This window comes from Triticum aestivum, chromosome 2D, assembly GCF_018294505.1.
Source record: "Triticum aestivum cultivar Chinese Spring chromosome 2D, IWGSC CS RefSeq v2.1, whole genome shotgun sequence".
In the NCBI taxonomy this organism is placed as follows: Eukaryota; Viridiplantae; Streptophyta; class Magnoliopsida; order Poales; family Poaceae; genus Triticum; species Triticum aestivum.
Window position 1 is genome coordinate 497935873 of NC_057799.1, and position 10394 is coordinate 497946266.

At 46.9% G+C, this 10394-nt stretch overlaps 1 pseudogene; it reads left to right on the plus strand.

Annotated features, from left to right (window-relative positions):
- Window positions 1–1897: 1897 nt before the first annotated feature.
- Window positions 1898–9135, plus strand: LOC123054080 (U-box domain-containing protein 57-like; annotated as a pseudogene).
- The last annotated feature ends 1259 nt before the right edge of the window (window positions 9136–10394 follow it).

Consider the following 10394-nt stretch of genomic DNA (forward strand, 5'->3'; position numbering starts at 1 on the left):
TTAGGTGTGATCCGATGACAAATTTAAGTCGCGTTCATCGGGGTGAGGGGGAGCGATCGCCGCAGGCTCAGATCCCTTGAAGATCAAGTCTCCACGGATATCCGCGACGTAGTTCAAGCTTCCGAATCTGACCTGATGGCCAGGGGCATAGCTGTCGATCTGTTCCAGATGGCCAAGCGAGTTGGCCCGCAGTACGAAGCCGCCGAATACGAAGGTCTGTCCGGGGAGGAAGGTTTCTCCCTGGACAATGTCATTACTGACGATCGAAGGGGCCATCGCGCCCTTTGCCGACGGCACAGTGGAACTCTCAATGAAAGCACCAATGTCGGTGTCAAAACCGGCGGATCTCGGGTAGGGGGTCCCGAACTGTGCGTCTAGGATCGATGACAACAGGAGACGGGGGACACGATGTTTACCCAGGTTCGGGCCCTCTCTATGGAGGTAATACCCTGCTTCCTGCTTGATTAATCTTGATGAATACGAGTATTACAAGAGTTGATCTACCACGAGATCGTAATGGCTAAACCCTAGGAGCCTAGCCTATGTGTATATGGTAATGAATGTCCCCTATACGGACTATGTTCTCCAGTTTATATAGACACCGGAGAGATCTAGGGTTACATGGGGTCGGTTACATAAGAAGGAATCTTCATAGTTGGTCGCCTAGCTTGCCTTCCACGCCAAGGAAAGTCCAATCCAGCCCCGGATATAGTCTTCGGCCTTCGTACCTTCACAACCCATCAGTCCGGCCCAATGAATAACAGGCCGGACGCCCGAGGACCCCTTAGTCCAGGACTCCCTCAATGGCATCCTCTTTGCACTCGAAATAGTCATCATAGCCGACCACCCCCTCTCTAATACGGTTGAAAAGATGCCTACTCATGCGGAAACGGCGGCGGAATTTTTGATGTTTGAACAATGGGTTTGTTGTATCAAAGTAGTCCTTCCAAAGAAGGAAATGCCCGCTCTCTCGGTTGCGATTCAACGCCGGAAGGTGGCCCAAAATGGAGCCACGGAACAACGGCCGTTGGCTGTTGAGGTGGTGATGGACCAACACGGCAGCCAATATCTCCTCCTCCTCGTCGGACGACGAATCGTCGGAGTCGCAAAGGAAATTGTGGAAAAAGAACTCGTCGGCGGAGTCCATTTCGTACCTTGGCAAACTGTCGAACAGCTTGCGGGCGTCGAATAAGGAGACGGCCGGCGAGGAGAGTCGCGACGCGCACGGACCAGCTAGCTGCCCTGTCGGCGTCCGACGAGCGTGCCGGTCGGATCTGGCCGGGGCGGCGATGCGGCTTCTTGGTCGCGGGCGGCTGTGCGGTGGGGGGAGCGGCGGTGGGAAGCAGTTTGCTCCCAGGCGGCAAGACGGCGGTGGCGGGCGACGGGGGAGTGGGCGGCGTTGCTGGGCGGATGTGGAGGCGGCGACAGCTGGCAGAGTCGTCGGCAAAAATGGGCGGCGCCGTCGGCGACAAAGGAGGCGGGCGAGGGTTGCTGTTGACTGGGAGGGTGAGGGGGGAGGCCAATGTGCCACCGACCAGCGGGCCCGGGGAGAGGAGAAGGCGAGCGTGCGTGCGTCCATCGCGTGTCCGCGCGGACGCAAATCCGGCTCAAAAATGGGCAGGGAATGGATCGCCCGCGGACGAAAAGCGGGCGCGCTTCCGTTTGGGACGGCGCGTTGGGCCGCTCTTTGTGTCCGCGTCGACCTAAACAGACGGCAGCGGACGAAATGGGTCGCCCCATTAGAGTTGCTCTAATAGATCTGAATTATTTTCGCAAAAAAAGTTTGAAAAAGGGTGCTGAAGCGGCAGCTTCCCTACGTGCTGTGTGCTTCGGTAGACGGTCGCCGAGCTGAACGCTGCTCTGACCTGCGCGGGTCCCACGCTTCAAGGCTTGGAAGATGGCCGGTGTGGGAATGAAGGTGGGCAATTAAGGGTGTGGGGGCCTCCATTGTGTTTATGGCGGAAAAAAAATGCGGGCTCCACACAAGAGAAAACCACAAACACCCCGTTAAACCTCCACGGTGACTGCATTCGCCGGCGCTGCTGCCTCGCACAACTTCGAGGGGGAGCTGTCCGCGGCGAGCGAAGTTCGGCATCTCCTTCTCGCCGCTCCGTGGCGGCGATGCCACCTCGTGCTATGAGCATAAAGGTCCGCAATCCCCCTCTTCTGAAGTTTTTTAGTCAATTTCCTGCCGCAACTTCTACACCGATGAATATTTGATCCGAGGCAGCGGTGCAGGGATCTATGATGACCAGCTTCCGATCTACTCCCTCCCTTCCTAAATACTTGTCTTTTTAGGCATTTCAAATGAATATCACATACGGATGTATGTAGACATTAGAGTGTAGATTCATTCATTTTACTCCGTATGTAGTCACTTGTTGAAATGCCTAGAAAGACAAGTATTTAGGAACGGAGGGAGTAATTTGAGGTTTCTTTGCCCGCTTTTCCCCAGGTGGCGAGGGAAGAAGATTTGTCCTCACACATTGGAAACGATGGCTTCTATTTTGATCTCGTCGACTTCGACAGGGTCAGGGCTTTCCAGATCCCGGATAACACGACTATGTCCCGATTGAAGGTACCGCCTGCCTTATTCAACTAGAAGGACCACTGTTTCACTAGAAAGCTTAAACCCTAAATTTGGTCTATATGATTTTGTACTTTTTTTTAACAGATCTATCCGTAAGACTTCAAGGAACTGAGATAACGAGGCTTTTAGTTTAGGAGAAGTTAGGCCTTGCCTTAGCCCGTAGCAATTTTTTGTGCTGAGTAGGTAGACGATCTCTCATTTAGTCCTCTCCTGCAAGCATTTCAGCATCTCTGCTTCTGGGTGTGTGCTATGTTGTATTCTGTTGTTAAGTAATGCCAGGCCATTTTCATGTGATTTTTTTAACAGTTTTGCTAAAGCACATCTAGATGTGCTAACCCCTTTTTTAATGTAAGTCTATTGTGGGAATCATGAGTCGCTGTACAAATTTTCCACTTTACCCCTTCTTCAATGAAGTATGGAGTATAACAGGTTTGAGTGGTCGTAGACTTGTTGCATGTTATTTAACAGAGCTATATAGAGATTGGTTTTCATCACTCTGCATTGGCGTACCTTATTGCAAAGAGAAAACTGCATTAGAACCCCCTAAACTATCACAAGTTCCTCACTTGACTCCCTCAACTTGAATCTCTAGGCTGGGCTTCCTAAACTTGTCTTCATCTCACCTAGCTCAACTCCAAAAAACAAAATGTGCCACATGATCATCCCCCTCAGCATCTTCTCTTAGTATAATAGAGAAAGGGGGCTATGTCCAGGGGTAACGATATTATCATTTTTTGACATGCCATTATTTTTAAACAAGGGCAATGGAGCTCAAGCTGCATTTATAGTTTTTAGTATGTATGGTCCATTCTATCTATATCTATACTTCTATACTTCTAAACTTAATATGAAAAGAGCGAGTTGCGGAGATCCAACACATCTCACCCGTCCATGTGTTTAGTGCAAACAAGGTTAGCATCCTCCCCTAATTAATAGCATACCTAATATCAGCGCCAATGCTACCAATTAATTATATTCTACCAAATATCAACCTGCTGCCAAATATTAGTGTGCAATGCAATTAATATATTGCCTAATATTGACGTGCATTTCATGTACATGATTACTAGTATCATTAAATTTGCTAAGAAATTTCTACCCCAAATGTTTTAGCTGAAGAATTCCAGATGATCAGCAGGATTTTCTATTTTCCATCAGTTGTAAGATTGAATGATGAGTTTCTATTTTTATGTTGTTTATAGATATATCTTGTGCAAGCAGACAAATATGTTCCTTTCCATCGTATTGTTTCTGATGGTTCATAATGACTTCAGTATTAATTGGTTAAGTTGTTCACAGGAGGAAATTGCAGTAGAATTCAGCATCCCATCTCAATTTCAGCGCCTCTGGTTGTTTTGTAAAAGGCAAAACGGGACATGGCGTCCTGTTAGGCCATTCTCTACCGAAGAAAACAATCTATCTGTAAGAAGGCATTGTTCATGCTACGTTCTGGTTGCCGTTTTAGATAACTTATGTTCTTACTGGTTCTTGATACAATTCTTCTTGGCAGAACTTTGGGAGTAGCCCTTTTGTGTCTAGTTAGTTTGGTTGTTATCATCTTATTATCTATTGGAAATTGGGCGTCGCTGTGGCTATGCGGGCTTGCACTCTGCACACTTCGTTTAAGGATGCCTGGCTTATTTTCTTATTACAAAAAGTTGACATCAGGAGCTAGTCCCTGCTCCCTGGTTGGTCTTTTTTCTTATCTTATCTATGGGTGTATCTATTTTTTAGCATCTTATCATCCATATCCTATTGTGCGAAGAAAGAAATATACTACATTCTCTAGTATCTTCCTATATTATTGTTTAGGAGCACCCGCCAGTGCTTAGATGAGGGCGAGCGCCATTGCCTAGGTCCTCTGATCCATAACCAGGCTGTTATAGGGCATCCTAGCCTAACCACCCATTTAAGGGATAAGATCCTGCTAGTTAGAATTAAGAATTCACAGCCAATGCGCCGCCGAAAGTGAAATTCTTTCTCTGGCTTGTCAGCCTTGACCGCTGCTGGACGGCTGACCGCCTCGATCGACATGGGCTTCAGCACCACACGGCGTGTCCCTTGTGCGACCAGTCCCCGGAGACGATGCAGCACGTCCTGCTAGCCTGCCCCTTCTCGCGGCAGGTTTGGCACGAGATCCTTTCCTGGATGCGCATGACCTGCCGAGCGCCGGCCAATGACAGCTCCCTGCTCGACTGGTGGCTCAACGCCAGGCAAGACACCTCCCAGCTGATGCGCAAGGGGCTTGCATCCGCGACGCTTCTGACATCCTGGATGATTTGGAAACACAGAAATGACTGCATCTTCAACCGCGAGCAACCGTCCGTTCACACCTTAGTGAGTAGGATCAAAGCCGAAGCCAGGCTCTGGGCCACTGCTGGCCTTAGAGTCGTGCTGCCCACCACATGGGATGTGCACTAGCATCTACTTTATGCGTGAAACCGCCTCCTAGGAGGATTGTAATTACAAACTCTCTCTTTTCAATGGAATGAAACGCATGGGTCCCCTGCGTTTTCTCGAAAAAGAATTCACAGCCAATGTTTATGTTATGGCTAATAATCTTACTATATCTTAATTCATGCTTACAAATGTTTCATAGTTAATACATGATAATTACTAAACTAATCATGAGTTTAGCACAATTCTAATGCTGCACGATGGAGAAACTCAAATTAGCCTTCTTTAGTTCCACTGCAGCAAGAATAAGGGATCCCCTCAGGGTTTGAGCTAGCCTGGCGCACTTATGAAGTACACGCAACCAATCAGCGCCGTACCTTGTAGTTGTAGTCTGTGCTAGCTCGTCTATCTCATGCAACCTAGGCAACCAATGATGCCTTATATGAAAGGATAATTACAAATAATTACTCTTGCAGATGACTAGCCTTCATAAACTATTGTCAAGGACCTTCTTGTTCCTGAATCCTGATGGTGTGAAGCTGTTTTTGGAGGTTGATCCTGAAACCTGAACTTGAACATATTTATATTTACCTTTGTGGATGTCTGTAAAAAGGACCCTTCTTGTTCAATCCAACGGCTTATTTATTTAAATTCTCTCGCTATTGGCTCCTTGTAGGTGCTCAATGATTCTTCCCCACAAAATCTGAGCAACGATGATGGATTAGTGTTTTTAAAGCTTTATGACCCAGAACAAACGCAGATACGGTCAGTACCTTTTACTTAGAAGTTAAAACTCTCTCGTTCTTATTTGTTTATCAGTTGAGATCTTTAATTTATACTCTGTTCTCTGAATGAGGCTCACAGATATATTGGAATGCTGTTTGTAAAAGCTTCATCAAGGCCTTCAGATATTCTTCCGAAACTAAGAAGTCTAGCTGGTTTTTGTGCAGATGAGGAAATGGAATTATATGAGGTCAGGTTTTGCTTTACTGCAATCTTGCCACTACTAATCTGAAATGCAGTTTTTCACCACCACATTTTATGTTTTCTCATTTTAATATGCAGGAAATCAAATTCGAACCTTCTGCCATGTGTGAAGCCATAGATGCCAATATTACATTTTCAGAAAGCCAGGTCCCTCTCTGCTGTAAATATCTGCAACTGAGGGCGTTTTTAAATGAAAAATTCAGGTCGGGGAACCTCTCCCCCAGTGACCTTTCCAAAAAAAAAAAAAAAAACAGGTCTGTATTTCGTGCGTCTTCACATTTCCATGCCCTTTTAAACACTTTCTTGGTCCTTTTCTTCTTGCAGATTGGGCATGGGGATATCATTTGCTACCAGAAAAGCTCGAAGTCTTTGAGCCACCATGCATACCCTTCTGTTGAAATATTCTTCAAGCGTATTCATGATTTGAAGGCAGTTGTTCCGGTGCTTTACTTTCCCATCTCTGAAGACTTAAATTCTAGCCTCACTGCTATTGGTGGCATGATTATATTTTTCGTCTTCTTTTTTAGGTTTCTCTCTTGGATCCTTATTTTGGCAATACCATCATCACGTAGTATATTTTCTAGTTTGGCTCTTGGATTAGTCGTGAGTCACGACTGGCGACATTTTTTTACATGGCTGCTGCTGACGTGCTGTTGCTGCTTTTTTTATACGCCTCCTGAGTTGCTGCTGGCAATGTTGAAAAAAATGGCTGCTGCTACCTGCTGTTGTTGCTGTCTTTATTAATGGGGCAATATTTGATGTCATCTCACATCTCAATTTTTTTTTGTTTATCCTTATTACATACTCCCTCCGTCCCATAATCTAGGACGTTTTTTGACACTATGTACATTTTATTAATTATTTGTATAGTCGCCGTATCGCCGAATTGCTGTTTCTAGAATTGCTGTATCCCATGTCCCTGTTTCCTTATCGTCATATCGGTGTTTCATCGGTAGTTTGGAAAGCAAATATACTCATGTGAACATCTACCCCTACTATATCTGCCCCTCGTTCCCCTTTTAAGATTCATGCCAAGCTGATCGTTGATTCTTTTGTTATTTTCAGCTTTTCCCAAGTTTTATTTTTGTAAACAGTTGAGTATGGGTTTGGAGGAACAAACATATGCATTTTGTTGCTGTTATTGATGTCATGATGCTGGCATCTGATTTGCCTCTATATGTGCCAACGTTTATGTATTCCTTGCAGTTCCTTGTATTTTGTAGTTTGTGCCACTAGCAAGGTGCCGTTTACGTAATGACAAGAATTACATGTAGGGGGAGCAAAGGAAGATATTAGCTCTGGAAGAGGAGGTTGCTAGGTTAAAACATCAGTCTGACCTTCAAACAGAGAAGGCAAACATGGGTAGTTCTACTAACCAAGAATTTGTCTAACTTTCATTCTCCATTGTTTAAAAGTACAGTATAAATTTGTAGCAGCAACATATAAGATACACCAATGCAATGCAGAATGCCAGCGATTTAAACGTGAGCGAGACAATGCGGTACGACAGCTGAATGAGCTGCAGGATCAGAATCCTCAGATTTTCCTCGAGTTTCCCATCACAAATTTGCTGCAAGCAACGGAGAACTTCAGTGGCCTGTGCAAGGTTGGAGACACCGAATATGGACGTGTATATAAAGGCATTATACATGATACTACAGTAGCTATCAAGCTATCCAGATCTGATATTTTATTTCAACAAGAGGTAGCCTATGCCTGTATTAATGTGTCACTTAGCTGATTCTGTTACTAACATAAGGTCATCACAGGTTTCTATTCTTCGTCAAGGCAGACATCCAAGCATTGTCAACTGCATTGGAAAATGTTCTGAAGTTTCAGCTCTTGTGTACGAGTGGTTGCCAAACGGAAACCTCCAAGATCACATTGTTTGTGCTAATGGCTCTACACCTCTCTCGTGGCAGATCCGCACACAGATCATCGGTGAGATTTGTTCTGCGCTGCTGTTCCTGCATTCGCGTGAGCCTCATGCTTTGGTCCATGGCGATCTACGTCCTTGTAACATATTCGTCGACGCCAACTTCAGAAGCAAGATCTGCAACTTTGGTATGTTGACCCTGTTTCTCCAGCCCGGCAACCACCAACCAGCTCTGACAGCCAGGTTGCCATACCTGGACCCGGATTTCCTCACCACCGGAGAGCTCACACCCCTTTCTGATGTCTACTCTCTGGGTGTTATCATCCTGTGTCTATTGACCGGACTGCCTCCCTTGACTATTGCAAAGTAAGTTTCAGAAGCATTGGAGAATAATAGCTTGCACACGCTGATTGATAAATCAGCAGGGAACTGGCCTTATGTACAAGCCAAGCAGTTAGCCGTCATTGGTCTTAGCTGTGTGGAAATGACGAGGGAAAAGCGACCTGATCTCTTAACAAAGGTATGGCCAGTTGTTGAGCCCCTTATCAGGAAGCCTCCTGCAGCCCCATGGCCATACGTCCAATCGGCAGTTACAGGAAGTTACGCGCCTAATCACTTGATTTGTCCAATTAGCATGGTAATAACTTTTGTCAGCATTTCTATCATTTCCAATAGCTTGGGGGTCTGGGGACATGTTTTTATACTAGGATAGGAATTTTCTTATTCATGTGGAAATAGGTTAGACAACAAAATTTGAAGGCTGCTAGGGGCCAGTTAATAACATATTTTGCCTTCTTTTCTTGGAGTGGTTATAATGCATATCTAAAAGCTTCCCTGCCTAATGACCGCTGGGTGGTAAACTTGTACATTTCAGGATATTATGAAGGATCCTCAAGTGGCATCTGATGGATTCACTTACGAAGCAGAAGCCATAATGCGCTGGTTTGATGGCGGGAACAACAGGTCTCCGATGACGAACTTGCCGCTAACAAGTCATGATCTCGTCCCGAATCGAGCCCTCCTCTCTTCCATCCAGGAGTACCTTGATCAGCAGAAGCAGCCAGGTTCCTGAACCTCAATCTTTTGACGACATTAGGGCTGTATCTATATGTATAACTTGTTGCATAGGCATCCTGTACATGCCGTGACCAGTTTACGTCTAGTTCATCTTGTTATGTTCACAATCGGTAGTACTCCCTCCATCCCGAATTAGTTGGCTCAGATTTGTCTAGATACGGACTATCAAGACACATTTGAGGGAATATGCCGCAGCAAGGATTAATCTTGTTAAGTTGACAATCTACTACTCCCTCCATCCCATAATATAAGAACGTTTTTTACACTATACTAATGTCAAAAACGTTCTTATATTATAAGACGGAGGGAGTAATTAATTTCGGAATCCCAATCCACTAATCTTGTTACTCTGAAATGTTTTGCAGTTTTCCTAGTATATGGTTTGCCTTCGTCTAGGGTTTTAATGCATGTCCAACTATGCTATTTTATTTAAATTTACTTTTTTGACAAGTATCCTCCGATTTATCTTTGATAACTACATAGATACACTATAAGTACACTAGTACCATGCATGGGGTATATTCAGCCACCACAGTGAATATCAAGGTTTGCACAATGCCAGCATATGTGGTCTTAAAGGGAGAACATCAGGTGCTTCCATCCTTTGGTTCTCCCATGCTCTAAATTTTCAAAATGCACATTTAAATGTTTCAAAAAATTACAAAACAAATTCTGGATGTCCACATCACAGGACTGTACAATCCCTACGCCCCCCACCCACCCCTCGCATCGTCTCCCTGGAGGTGGCTCGAGCGGGAACCCTAAGCAGCCGGCTCCACCATCGTCACCCCTCGCCGCCGTCGGCAGACGTCGTGGGGCAAAGCCCGGCCGCGGGACCGCTCCCTGCGCCCACCCCTTCCTGGCGCGCTCTGGATTCGTGGTGGTCGCCACGCCTCGCGCGGGCTGCGCTGCAGTTGCCGGCGTCGTTGCTCCTCCACGCCCGTGACCCGGTGTCTCCCCCCCGCTCCCGGCGCTGGATGCATTGGATCCCTGCGCCCGGTGACCCCCTCCCCCATCCTGTGGTGGCTGTCGCGTCTCGCGTGGGCTTCGCTGCAGCCGCCGCCGTTGGTGCTCCTCCACCCCGCGACCCGGTGATTCCCCCCGCTCCTGGCGCGGGATCCCCTTCCCCACACCTGGTGACCCCTCTCCCACCCCGACCCCCACCCCACACTTCCAATCTCCGGTCGCTCTTCCTTGGGCGCCAGCTGACCTCTGACACTTGCTGCAGCCAGGTCCGGGCGTCTGCCTATCCCAGTGGCTTGGTCCAGCCATGCCTCTCTCAAGCTGGCTGGTGGCGGCGGTTCTGGGCTGTTGGTGGTTGCTCGTGTGTGTGCAACGGGTTTGGGGTTGGTGGTGGGCTGGTGCCCGTTGTCTTCTCGTTCGACGATGGGCGAAACGTGCCTTCCTGCGGTAGCGATTCCAGCAAGCGTTTTGGTTCCCACATCTCTGAATCCTCTGGTGGCATTG